Source organism: Siphateles boraxobius, unplaced genomic scaffold (assembly GCF_051911475.1).
Source record: "Siphateles boraxobius isolate OS27281-9 unplaced genomic scaffold, OSU_SipBor_1 42, whole genome shotgun sequence".
Classification (NCBI taxonomy): domain Eukaryota; kingdom Metazoa; phylum Chordata; class Actinopteri; order Cypriniformes; family Leuciscidae; genus Siphateles; species Siphateles boraxobius.
Window position 1 is genome coordinate 799980 of NW_027509053.1, and position 13855 is coordinate 813834.

At 43.5% G+C, this 13855-nt stretch overlaps 5 non-coding genes across 5 annotated transcripts; all 5 read left to right on the forward strand.

Moving 5' to 3' along the window:
• The first annotated feature begins 648 nt into the window (after positions 1-648).
• Positions 649-721, forward strand: trnav-aac (transfer RNA valine (anticodon AAC)). Its single transcript has one exon. It is a non-coding gene; the product is annotated as a tRNA-Val (tRNA).
• A 123-nt stretch (positions 722-844) lies between these two features.
• trnav-cac (transfer RNA valine (anticodon CAC)) lies at positions 845-917 on the forward strand. Its single transcript has one exon. It is a non-coding gene; the product is annotated as a tRNA-Val (tRNA).
• Positions 918-1470: 553 nt separating this feature from the next.
• trnav-aac (transfer RNA valine (anticodon AAC)) lies at positions 1471-1543 on the forward strand. The gene has a single exon. It is a non-coding gene; the product is annotated as a tRNA-Val (tRNA).
• A 121-nt stretch (positions 1544-1664) lies between these two features.
• Positions 1665-1737, forward strand: trnav-cac (transfer RNA valine (anticodon CAC)). Its single transcript has one exon. It is a non-coding gene; the product is annotated as a tRNA-Val (tRNA).
• A 265-nt stretch (positions 1738-2002) lies between these two features.
• Positions 2003-2075, forward strand: trnav-uac (transfer RNA valine (anticodon UAC)). Its single transcript has one exon. It is a non-coding gene; the product is annotated as a tRNA-Val (tRNA).
• Positions 2076-13855: the final 11780 nt, after the last annotated feature.

Genomic DNA, 13855 nt, shown 5'->3' on the forward strand with positions numbered 1-13855 from the left:
TGCTTTTTAATAAGCGTGCACCTAAAGATTTATGTCTGCAACCACAAGACGTGTTTCCGTAGCATAGTGGTTATCACGTTAGCCTCACACCCGAAAGGTCCCCAGTTCGAAACTGGGAGGAAACAGTGGGTGGTTTTTGCAAAAATTACACTTGCAGGGATGTTTGTGGTTTAATCTCTTTAGAAAAGGACAAAAATAAAACAAATGACCGTTGAGGTTTCCTTTACAGTAATAAAAAATGTTTGGTCTGCCAACAAAATTAGCAGCTTTTTGCCATGTTTAAAACACTGGGCAGTTTATAGTTTCAGTTGCTTTTGAACAAGCGTAGCCTAAAAGCGGTGGGACTGATGTCTAAATCAAGTTTCCCTAGAGTAGTGGTTATCACGTTCGCTTTACATGCGAAAGGTCCTCAGTTCAAAACTGGGCGGAAAAAAGTGGAGGCATTTTAAATATAAATGCTGCAATTCACTACAAAACCCTTACTTTGGAGACAGGTGAAGGCCATCGTACGTAAGGAGCTGTAGGCAGACTGCCATGCCGAATAACCTCTGTTCTGTTGTTTGTGGAATTCACAGACTGTCACACTGCCTGCGGAGCAGATTATGGGAAGGAGCCATCTTCTAAAAAGCACATGTGTCTCATCAATAGGTTTCTGTAGTGTAGTGGTCATCACGTTCGCCTAACACGCGAAAGGTCCTCGGTTCGAAACCGGGCAGAAACAGTGGTTGGATTCTGACAGAAAATTTAAACTGTTTGCCACGCTAGGTGGGTGCAGCACTCATTTCTTTTATATGCTTTTTAATAAGCGTGCACCTAAAGATTTATGTCTGCAACCTGAAGACGTGTTTCTGTAGTGTAGTGGTTATCACGTTCGCCTCACACGCGAAAGGTCCCCAGTTCGAAACTGGGCGGAAACTGTGGGTGGTTTTTGCAAAAATTTCGTATGCGATTTTCTGTTGAGCAGGTCAGTACACTTGCAGGGATGTTTGTGGTTTAATCTCATTAGAAAAGGACAAAAATAAAACAAATGACCATTGAGGTTTCCTGTACAGTAATATAAAATGTTCGGTCTGCCAAAAAAATTAGCAGCATTTTGCCATGTTAAAAACACTGGGCAGTCTATAGTTTCTGTCGCTTTTGAACAAGCGTACCCTAGAAGCGGTGGGACTGATGTCCAAACCAAGTTTCCGTATTGTAGTGGTTATCACGTTCGCTTTACACGCGAAAGGTCCTCAGTTCAAAACTGGGTGGAAACAAGTGGAGGCATGTTAAATATAAATGCTGCAATTCGCTACAAAACCCTTACTTTTGAGACAGGTGAAGGCCATCGTACCAAGGAGCTGTAGGCAGATTGCCATGGCGAATAACCTCTGTTCTGTTGTTTGTGGAATTTACAGACTGTCACACTGCTTGCAGAGCAGATTATGGGAAGGAGCCATATTCTAAAAAGCACATACACCTCATCAGTAGGTTTCTGTAGTGTAGTGGTCATCACGTTCGCCTAACACGCGAAAGGTCCTCGGTTCGAAACCGAGCAGAAAGAGTGGTTGGATTCTGACAGAATTTAAACTGTTTGCCACACTAGTTGGGTGCAGCGCTCATTTCCTTTATATGCTTTTTAATAAGCATGCACCTAAAGATTTATGTCTGCAACCTGATGACGTGTTTCCGTAGTGTAGTGGTTATAACGTTCGCCTCACACGCGAAAGGTCCCTAGTTCGAAACTGGGCGGAAACTGTGGGTGGTTTTTGCAAAAATTTCATATGCGATTTTCTGTTGAGCAGGTCAGTACACTTGCAGGGATGTTTGTGGTTTAATCTCTTTAGAAAAGGACAAAAATAAAACAAATGACCATTGAGGTTTCCTGTACAGTAATATAAAATGTTCGGTCTGCCAACAAAATTAGCAGCATTTTGCCATGTTAAAACACTGGGCAGTCTATAGTTTCTGTCGCTTTTGAACAAGCGTACCCTAGAAGCGGTGGGGCTGACGTCCAAACCAAGTTTCCGTAGTGTAGTGGTTATCACGTTTGCTTTACACGCGAAAGGTCCTCAGTTCAAAACTGGGTGGAAACAAGTGGAGGCATGTTAAATATAAATGCTGCAATTCGCTACAAAACCCTTACTTTTGAGACAGGTGAAGGCCATCGTACCAAGGAGCTGTAGGCAGATTGCCATGGCGAATAACCTCTGTTCTGTTGTTTGTGGAATTTACAGACTGTCACACTGCTTGCAGAGCAGATTATGGGAAGGAGCCATCTTCTAAAAAGCACATGCACCTCATCAGTAGGTTTCTGTAGTGTAGTGGTCATCACGTTCGCGCAACACGCGAAAGGTCCTCGGTTCGAAACCGAGCAGAAACAGTGGTTGGATTCTGACAGAATTTTAAACTGTTTGCCACACTAGTTGGGTGCAGCGCTCATTTCCTTTATATGCTTTTTAATAAGCATGCACCTAAAGATTTATGTCTGCAACATGAAGATGTGTTTCCGTAGTGTAGTGGTTATAACGTTCGCCTCACACGCGAAAGGTCCCCAGTTCCAAACTGGGCGGAAACTGTGGGTGGTTTTTGCAAAAATTTCGTATGCGATTTTCTGTTGAGCAGGTCAGTACACTTGCAGGGATGTTTGTGGTTTAATCTCTTCAGAAAAGGACAAAAATAAAACAAATGACCATTGAGGTTTCCTGTACAGTAATATAAAATGTTCGGTCTGCCAACAAAATTAGCAGCATTTTGCCATGTTAAAAACACTGGGCAGTCTATAGTTTCAGTCGCTTTTGAACAATCGTACGCTAGAAGCGGTGGGACTGACGTCCAAATCAAGTTTCTGATAATCAAATAAACAGTCGCCCTAAGGGGTCGAAAGGTCGTAGGACCTCGAGATTCGTCACGGACGACCGCCACGGGCCCCCGAATCGGGCCCCAGAGTATCGTGGCTCTAGATGCTTCCCGAGCCTAGGAGGCCCTCTAATCCTAACTGCTGAATTAACCCTAGCAGACACATGCTCCCATAGAGATCAATGGGAGACAGAGAGGTGCATAAAAAATAGCTAAAAATAAACTTGGCATGTCTCGACCTAGCCCGCTCGGTCTGTCGCAGAGGGCCACGTGACGCAACTTTTTGTCGAGTTTGGGGCCCCTCGGACCCCCGGGGGCCGCGCGGGAGCCACTGACACATGCAACTTATCCCATTCATTTTCATAGGCGTTTGGTGGACATCCCCACGGAACGGTCCCAATAGCTCCGAATGGCTCCAATTTGAAATCTGTGGCCCCTCAGGGTCCCCTCAGACGGTCCACAAAGACTGGGGTCCGTAGTACCCCGTTAAGTGCGTTAGAGTCAAAAACAGCATCCCACCTGTCACCTATTTGACGGGTGCCCTAAATGCTGTCCGTGGACAGTCCATGTTTAGGCTAATAATGCATAATAGTTTTAATGTACATCAGTGTGTTGTATTCTGTCCCCAGTGTGGTGTACAGTAGGTTTGACCACAAAAAACCACTGTAATTATGAATTATGGCCTATTAATGCATTGACCACGGACAACCTATTTGGACTCCGTCAAATAAGTTACATGTGGGCCCTTACTTGGCCCACCTGTAACTTATTTGACAGGGTCCAAATAGGCTGTTCGTGGACAGTCCATTTTTAGGCTACAGTGGGCCCTTAATTTGCCCACCTGTAACTTATTTGACAGGGACCAAATAGGCTGTTCGTGGATAGTCCATTTTTAGGCTACAGTGGGCCCTTAATTTGCCCACCTGTAACTTATTTGACAGGGACCAAATAGGCTGTTCGTGGACAGTCCATTTTTAGGCTAACTATGCATAATTAATAGCTTTAATGTATATCAGTGTGTTGTATTGTGTCCCCAGTGTGGTGTACAGTAGGTTTCACCTTATAAAACCACTGTAATTATGAAATATGACCTATTAATGCATTGAGCACGTACAGCCTATTTGGACCCTGTCAAATAAGTTACAGGTGGGCCCTTACTTTGCCCACCTGTAACTTATTTTACAGGGTCCAAATAGGATGTCTGAGGACACCTTCCTGTGCCGACCTGTAACTTATTTGACAGGATCCAAATAGGCTGTTCGTGGACAGTCCATTTTTAGCCTAACTATGCATAATTAATAGCTTTAATGTACATCAGTGTGTTGTATTGTGTACCCAGTGTGGTTTACAGTAGGTTTGACCTCACAAATTTGAGTTTTCCAAAAACTCACCCATAGTTTCCAAGAACTCACCCGCTCCAAAAAAGTCGAAACCAGCATCCCACCTTTAACTTATTTGACAGAGTCCCTGTAAGCTGTCCATGGACATGCCATTTTAAGTCTAATAATGCATAGTTCTTCTGATGGGACACATAGGCCATTCGTGGTCACATAGGCGGTCAGTGGGACAAATAGGCTCTCTGTGGTCAATGGGCAGGGCCATGGGCTATCACTTAGATTTGCCGTGGACGAACAGGCCATTCAAATAAGTTGCAGGTGGGATGCTGTTTCACACTATATACATGATGCTATATACATGAAAATATATACATTATTTGGAAATGGTTCTCCGCATTTCCTCTAACCACACCTCTTTTGAAACAGTCTCAGTCTGTGGGCAGTACACCCTGCCCCTGTACTGGCTATGTCCTGTTGCACTTGTTTTAAATTGCCCACATTTTTTGCAAGTGTTGGCCTCTACGATTCTCCTGTAGGGTCTCTTGGGCATGGCGTCTGGATTGGCAGCTGGTGAAGCGGGTAAGCGGGTGCCCTGTACAGCTGTTGGCTGTAACAGTGGCTGTATCATTTGCATCCCCTGGGCCATTGGGATGCCCTGGATCATTTGCACTCCCTGGAACATTGGCACACCCTGGAACATTGGCACAGCCTGGAACATTGGCACACCCTGGAAACCTGGTGCTGATGGTATAAGTATATTTGGTACCATCTGCAGTGATGCTCCAGATGCAGATGGTGTCAGCAACGTCTGACTCTGCGCTGGTGCCTTGGGTCTGAGAGGGGGTCGCCCAACAGAAGTCTGCCTCTGCTTTGCCTGACCAGCTGTGCTCTCTGGTAGCTTGTACTGGTGCTGCTCCCCTGGTTGTTCTGGCTCAGTCCGTAGACGTTTGGCTACCTGGAGAGGCTCATGAGCTTCAGGGAGGGGCTGAGGCAACTGAATGCCCTGAAGCAGCACAGACAGCTCCTGCTTTTTCTGTCTTTTGTTATACCACTGAATCAGGGTGTTCTGGTTAACCTCCACCAGCTGCATGGATGTTCCTCCCATCACCAAGCTGTTGCCAGTACAAGCTGCCTTATCCTGCGATAGTCTTGCAGGATCAGAGACAATCTTGACAGGGCTCCCTTGCCTTTTCTTTTGGGGCTTGGGTGGACAGTGCAAAGTCTGATGAAGATGGTCTCCAGCAGACGGCAACAGTCAGGCCACTGAGCAGGTGCGCTGCTTGCACACAGCACACATCTGGTGGTGCTCTCTACACCAGGGTGAGTGGGCTTCTTCGGGACCTTGAAGCGTCCACTCAGCAGTCTCTTTCGGCATCGACTGTCATACACCACCCGTTCCTTGTCCCGGTCATCCAGGTTCTGCCAAAGAGCAATTATGGTGTTGGCTTCCTGGTTGGTCAGGCTGAGGGCTGTGTGGTCCCGGAGATCCACCAGATATTCTGCCAGCTGGTCCACATGTTGATAACCCGGGATATTTTGGTAGTCAACAGCCTATTAAAAAACACAAACATGCAATACAATTATTACATCACATCTGTCTAATGCATAATTCCATAACTGATTGTGTTATTTTCCTGTTTATCACCGTAAAGCACTGTATAGTACAAAGCAGAGAGAGCGCCATTCTTGACATTTTACAAAGCACCAAATTAATAAAGATGACTTGACTTGATGTGTATTTGCAGCTTACAAATGAATTTAGGCTGTACTTTTAAATGTAAAATATGTGGAAAGTCTGGATTTAAAGCACTGGATGTTAATTCATCATAATTATTCTAGTTAATTTGAAAGACATACAAAGGAGTAGAATTTACCGTCTCTTCTTCATCATCATCCTGACCAGCATCCTCTGGCTCTGAGGGGAGAGTTGAAACAGATGTTTCAGAGGGAACAGGTGTGACAGCAGTCCCTGAGGGTCCAGGTGATGAAGGAGACTGTGTGAGGACAAGTTTGGGGTTAGGGACCAGTGAAGGGGATGTGGAGCCCAGTACAGGTGTGGCACTTCTGGTGACCAGGGTGGAAGAACCCAGTGTCAGTGTGGAAGAGGGTGGTGACAGAACAGCCTCCGGATCTGCTATTGTGTGATCCTCGCTGATGTCACAGAAGCCCTCATCTTCATCTCGCTCCTCCACACTGAGGTCCTAAATGAGCTCTGCTGTCTGCTCAGAGTCAGGATTCATGTCCTGCAGTGCCTGACCAGTCTGCTGGAACAGATACTGCACTCCAATGAGCTCACCTGAAATAAAAACAATAAACAAACGGAAATTAAATAGAATGTTGTGTATCATATTTGATACATTAGGCTTTTGTAGTAGCTCATATAGTGTGAGAATATAGAGCTCATCGTCAAGGAGAAAAAAAACAAAACAGTTTTATTAAGAGGCCAAACACGTTTAATTATGGGGGAAAAACATGAAATGAAATGCAATACAATGATGATTGAGAGAAAAGTCTGATGATCATTTTGATATTTACATGTAACATGATTTTCTAATCAAGTGAACCCAAGCTGCTTCAGTCTAGTAACTAGTCATTAAATATTACTAACAATATAAAAGTTATTCTTACAATTACTTTATAAAATCAGTAAAGGTTTTACAATGAAAAGAAACGTGAAGCACGAGCTGAAGGTGGACACTTTTACAATTATACTAAAAGACTATAATCAATCAGACGACAGAGGGCATGTTTCCTAAAAATTTTTGATCATGTTGATCATTTAGAGTCCTTTAGAAACTTGCATATCAATTATGATACAATCGACTCTATAGGGTTAAATCTGACATTTAGACGGAGGTTACACAGAAATTGCAAGTTGATAAAATAAAAAAGATATAAAACAATTCTCACCGGTGTAACATGCAGGGGGACAAAACGTGGGGACCACTTTCCTGCCAAACAGCTTTTCATAATTGCCGTTTACACAGTGAACAAGTTCTCCTGTGTAGCTGCGCAAAGCTGATGGCTCCGATGACAGGGAAGCAGCCTCCCGGTCCTGGTTCCACCGGTGTAGACCCTCCAGCAGATAAATCTGAAAGTTCAGACTGTTTGCACTGGTCCCTGTAAATAGACACAACAGTGTTTAGGAGGTGTTAAAGGAACACACAAAAACACTTAATGCTCTTTCTTTACACCTGCACAGTGTGTGTGACAAAGACAATACCTGGGATGAAACGGTTCAGGTGTAAATGAAAGGACTCGAGAGAAGTGGAGCCTCTGGCACATCTGTAGGTCTTCAGAAGCACACCTCCCTTGTTTAGGCTCCCTGTCTCTGTATAGAGCACAACACCAGGGGGGTCTTGAATGCATTTCACATGCTTCTTCTGGACATTCCAGATGTGCTCCATCCTTTCTCGGTCCAGGAGAGGAACACCCAGGGAGTCTTTGCCCTTGCTGCTCAGGAGCTCTGTAAGCAGCCGCTCAAGGAGAAGGATGGAAGTCTCCTCTCCAAAGGTCCTCCTCCGGCAATGGAGTGCCAGCTCATTCCTGGTAAGATGCTTGTTGACATCTTCATCTGTCAGCGCAGGCCAACCCTGGGATATCAACAGCTCTCTCTTTGCTTTGCGAAGCATAGAAACATCAGCCGCATCCCACTCAAAAATGCACGCTGACAGCCGTGACATGAAGATGGGATACAGCTGATGGGCATCAGTTGTACACCCCATGGCAATCCTGCGCATAAAATGCCAGATGTCCAAGCGAATCATGAGATCAGGCCACCCTCTGAATCTGGTTTTCAGCTTGGTCTCACCCACATCAGTGCAGCAGCCACAGTCCACGTACAAAACAGCAGGTGGATCCACACTAGCCTGCTGGTACCTTTTCACCAGACCATCGACCATCATGTCCAGTCCTGCTCCTTCCTGTGCTGTCAGCACACTCATGAGCACCTGACCAAACTCATTGCCAACAGAGGTAAGCCAGAGTCCCGTTCCCCTTGCCGTCCCAGCCAGCTTCTTAGTGATCTGCAGTAGATGACAGGAAGCATGCAATGCAATGAAACATCACACCATGTAGAATATGATACTCATGCTCTGATAATGATATAACAGTAAACACCATAAATTTACAAAAATCCCCTGCTAACCTTTTTAGTGGAATCCATCTTCAAGACTGAACCATACGTAGATGTTATCCTTGCATGGATTTCATCCAGCCTTGTCAGGATGTCTTGGCTGTACACGGTGAGCAGCCACTTATAGCTTGGGACCACTGTAGGCTCTGGGGGTTCCTGGAATTGTATTTGCAACACCCCGGGTCGTTTGAGGAAGTCCACACATTGGGTGGTGTACCGGGCCATACGCTGGAGCCACTCCTCACTGTGGTTCTCACGCAGCTGTTTGATGACACGGGACTGTTGCCTAGGCCACTTTCACGCAGGAGCCGAATGACTCTCATATCACAGGCATACCTTAGGAAAAGCTAAATCCACACATTCATATATTTTACACAATTGATTTGTAAAGTATTTGCAAACATATGTGATGATGGGCTATCAACTGGATGTGGAATTAAAGTGCCCTTACTTCCGCGTGAGGATGACCCGAAATTCAGAGCGATTGCCCAGATCCAGCTGTTGCAGGACAGTCTGACTCCAGGACACATGCGAGGCTTTACACTTGGTACAGATGAGGGTTTCTGTGACCATGTTGTACATCCTATCGATGTCCAGAACCTGCCGTGCCCTTTTGTGCAGACCGCCTCCAGTCAGCTGATGCTGCCCGCAGGCAGAATTGGGACAGAGAGCCTTGATCTTCCACAGCTTGTACGGCATCCACAGCAACAGAGCATGACAAAAAAATCTGTCTGGAGCTGGAGCCTGGTTGTAAATAAGTGCTGGCTGTGGTGGGTAATACCAGAGCTGTAGGTTGTCTCGAAGCTCTGGTTTTCTCTTGGGCCCCATTTTAAAAAGCCTGCTGGCAATCCACCTGTGATCCTCTGGTGGCAAAGTGTCCGACCACAAACGATGCAGTCGAACTAGAGATGCATCTTGCAGTAATGCCCCCGAAGGAGTATTCTGTGAATGAAAAAGACAAAACATTTAGTCTAGCAGGTCATTTATTTAATTACCGCTTTATCTATCCAAGACTACCCTCATATAAAATAGAAAATATTGGATGTCAAATACGTACTTAAGGTTATAGAATAAAATGTATACATTTGTTCCAATAGTTTTCAGAATTGTGTCAGCTGCTAGCACTAATTTGTGTGACTCTACTGAGTTGTGACAGTTAATATGCAAATTCAATTATTTTAGACCAATAAAATTTGAAATTACTTACCGAGACAACATGCAATGAAATATAATATATGTTGCATATATAACAAGAGAAAGAAACAGTCATAACTGTCCAATAGGAAGTCTGTGAATGAAAAAGACAAAACATTTAGTCTAGCAGGTCATTTATTTAATTACCGCTTTATCTATCCAAGACTACCCTTATATAAAATAGAAAATATTGGATGTCAAATACGTACTTAAGGTTATAGAATAAAATGTATACATTTGTTCCAATAGTTTTCAGAATTGTGTCAGCTGCTAGCACTAATTTGTGTGACTCTACTGAGTTGTGACAGTTAATATGCAAATTCAATTATTTTGGACCAATAAAATTTGAAATTACTTACCAAGACAACATGCAATGAAATATAATATATGTTGCATATATAACAAGAGAAAGAAACAGTCATAACTGTCCAATAATTTTAACTAATCCTAGATGGAATTATACAATACTGTTTAAAGGTCTATGTTCAGTAAGATTCTTTTTGTTTTTGAAATATGATTAAAATACAGTCAAAAACAGTAATAGTGGGAAATAATATTGCAATTTAGGATCGCCGTTTATTTGAATCTGTTTTCAAAAGTATTTTCAGTTTTTTTCAATCGCTAACAAGCGCTTACCCATACTTCAGATACTTTTTCCTAAACTCTTAACACAGACTCACACCAACAAAACACAATTGGCCAAATGGATAATTTTCTTCTCAAGAACACATTTTGTTACAGATTTTTATGATTGTTTACACACTAAAATAAAAATTTCCACACAATTTGCAAAATTCTACTCCAATGAGCAAAACCCCTCCGCAGATTTGCACAACATTACACACAATGTCTGCCTTACCCTTATAGCAAAACATTACACACGGTGATTTGTAAAACTCTACACACATTTTCACACCTTAGACACAGATAAGGATTGTGAGGTTACTTCCTTGTCATTACAAAGCCCCGGATTGCCATTGACCACACTAATGAATGAATTGGATATGCACATCCATCAGGCGTGGAAGCACACATGTGCTAATTTGAAAACGCATCACTCAGGAGTGCTATAAAAGGCAGCAGGTGAGTTCACCTATCTTCAACAAAAATGGAAGGAGCTAGAAGAAGAAGAAGAAGAAGAAGAAGAAGAAGAAGAAGAAGAAGAGTGAGAATAAGAGGGGGGGGGCTCAAAGAGGAGATGAAGGAGGTAGAGGAAGAGGAGAAGGAGGTAGAGGAAGAGGTGAAGGAGGTAGATGAAGAGGAGAAGGAGGTAGAGGAAGAGGAGAAGGAGGTAGAGGAAGAGGAGAAGGAGGTAGAGGAAGAGGAGAAGGAGGTAGAGGAAGAGGTGAAGGAGGTAGAGGGACCATGGACTGACACCGATGGAAGCTGGACAAAGAGTTCAACCAAAATCTCTGGTTGATACTGTAACTGAATAGTTACAGTATTCTTGTTGCTTTTACAGCAGTTTTTCTTCAGAGTCAAACTGTATGTACTTCATGCAGTAATTTTAATTTGTCTACAGATTTTATTTTTTTCATTGATTTCATTGTTGGTTGATTACTGTAACTGATTATGGTAAGAAATACTGTAAATAAATACTTGAAATATGAGTCTGCAGAAATCAGTGTTGTGCAGTGCTTGGTAAGTTTATAGTAGGCCTATTTGTGTACATTCTCCCTATATCTCAAACTAATCATGAAGAATGTTGTTTTCTAAATTATCCCTTACATAATGTCTGGCCAAAAATCTAGCACATGCTATTTCCTAAAAATAGTATTTTTACTAAGGTGTTTTTTATTTATCACAACAGTGTGAAACTGGTTACAATAGTGTCTGATCATTGAGGACTGTGTTGGTTAAATGAAAACTAATAGCATTTTCACAAATATGTGTATATCTTTTGACTGAAGTGTGTATGTTTTGACAGAAGTGTGTCATTTTCCAAACAATCTAGGAATTATGCCAATTGAGTGTGGTGTTTGGATAATTGTGATTACATTTTGAAAAAAAGAACCCGGTTTTCAAAATTGCGTGTAAACAATTGAAAAAAACTGTAAATATATACTAACTCTTCATTTCAAAATAGAACACATCTTTCTCTGCACACACTAACTTTACCAAAACACTGGAAATCTGACTCAGAATGAAATTATTCTGTCAAAGAATAACACTTGTTTTCACTTCACAAGGTACATGCAGTCAATCAAAGTACAACAGGTTTCAAAATACTGGCTATTGTATTACAAAAACTTCATAGACTTTTGTGTTTCAGTTTTACAGGTATTTGCATACAAAACATGCAATCCACCATTTTTACACTAAATTTATTGGTTGGGAACTGTATGTCCACATGTACAGTATTCCAGTAAAAAGCAAATCAGTTTTTTTTCCCTTTACTGTTTACCAGCCTCTCTTAGTGAAAGACCGTGGTTGATTACATGGTCAATGATAGTGGCACGAATTTCATCACTGACTACTGTTCTTGCAGCCCTTGGAATGCCATCACCACACATTCTTACACCTCTACCTTGCCCTCTCCTTAGGCCTGCTCTTCTCCCTGGCCCTGCTCCTCTCACTGCACATCTCACTGCACATCTCACTGCACATCTCACTGCATCTCTGACTGCACCTCTCACTGCACATCTCACTGCATCTCTCACTGCACCTCTCACTGCACCTCTCACTGCACATCTCACTGCACATCTCACTTCACATCTCACTGCATCTCTGACTGCACCTCTCACTGCACATCTCACTGCATCTCTCACTGCACCTCTCACTGCACCTCTCACTGCACATCTCACTGCACATCTCACTGCACATCTCACTGCACCTCTCACTGCATCTCTCACTGCACCTCTCACTGCATCTCTCACTGCACCTCTCACTGCACCTCTCACTGCACATCTCACTGCACATCTCACTGCACATCTCACTGCATCTCTGACTGCACCTCTCACTGCACATCTCACTGCACATCTCACTGCACATCTCACTGCACATCTCACTGCAAATCTCACTGCACATCTCACTGCACCTCTCACTGCACCTCTCACTGCACCTCTCACTGCACATCTCACTGCATCTCTCACTGCATCTGTCACTGCACATCTCATCTCTCACTGCACCTCTCACTGCACCACTCATCTCTCACTGCACCTCTCACTGCACCTCTCACTGCACCTCTCATCTCTCACTGCACCTCTCACTGCACCTCTCACTGCACATCTCACTGCATCTCTCACTGCACCACTCATCTCTCACTGCACCTCTCACTGCACCTCTCACTGCACCTCTCATCTCTCACTGCACCTCTCACTGCACATCTCACTGCACATCTCACTGCACATCTCACTGCACATCTCACTGCACCTCTCACTGCACATCTCACTGCACCTCTCACTGCACATCTCACTGCACATCTCACTGCATCTCTCACTGCATCTGTCACTGCACATCTCACTGCACATCTCACTGCACCTCTCACTGGACATCTCACTGCACATCTCACTGCACCTCTCACTGCATCTGTCACTGCACATCTCACTGGGCCTGCTCTTCTCCCTGGGCCCCTTGCTCTTACTCTTCCTCGTCCAGACATTACAGTGTTTGTCTTTTTCTGTTTCCAAAAACATCACTCCTCAAAGTCCTCCTTTTACTGTATAAGTGTCAATGTAACAGAAAAAAATAACCCCTGCCACTGAGTCTAAGCCAGACTGGAATCAGCTATGGTTGGCCCAATTTACCCAACATAAATCAGGTGTGTGTCAATTATTCAATTGTTTGTTTATTATCAGCTGAGATATATTGTTTTTGAACTGATATCATTGAAGAAGCCGAGGTTTTTATACTGTATCTAAGGTTTGGAATATTGTTTTTGCTATTGTGGGGTGGTGTGTGTTAACATTTGTAAATACTACAAAAACAATCCATAATTTTGTTGGGAGGTATAGCTTGTCTGTTACGAAAATGTAAGCATTGTGGAAATGTGTTCACTGACTGCATATTGTGTGAAAACTGTATAGTATTGCTCTTAATTCATTATGATAAGATTTCCTGCATACAAAATATATTTCTAAAAAGTGCACAGATGTGGAATGTGTCTTAGAATGCAAGTTTCTAAAAAGTGCACAGATGTGGAATTTGTCTTAGAATGCAATGTGGATTATGCCAGTACTTACAGAGACAGTGGTGCTTGGTGTAGGGGCACTGGACACTGCACTGTGTCCAGTGATGCAGAGATGCAGTGAGATGTGCAGTGAGATGTGCAGTGAGAGGTGCAGTGAGAGATGCAGTGAGAGGTGCAGTGAGAGGTGCAGTGAGAGGTGCAGTGAGAGATGCAGTGAGAGGT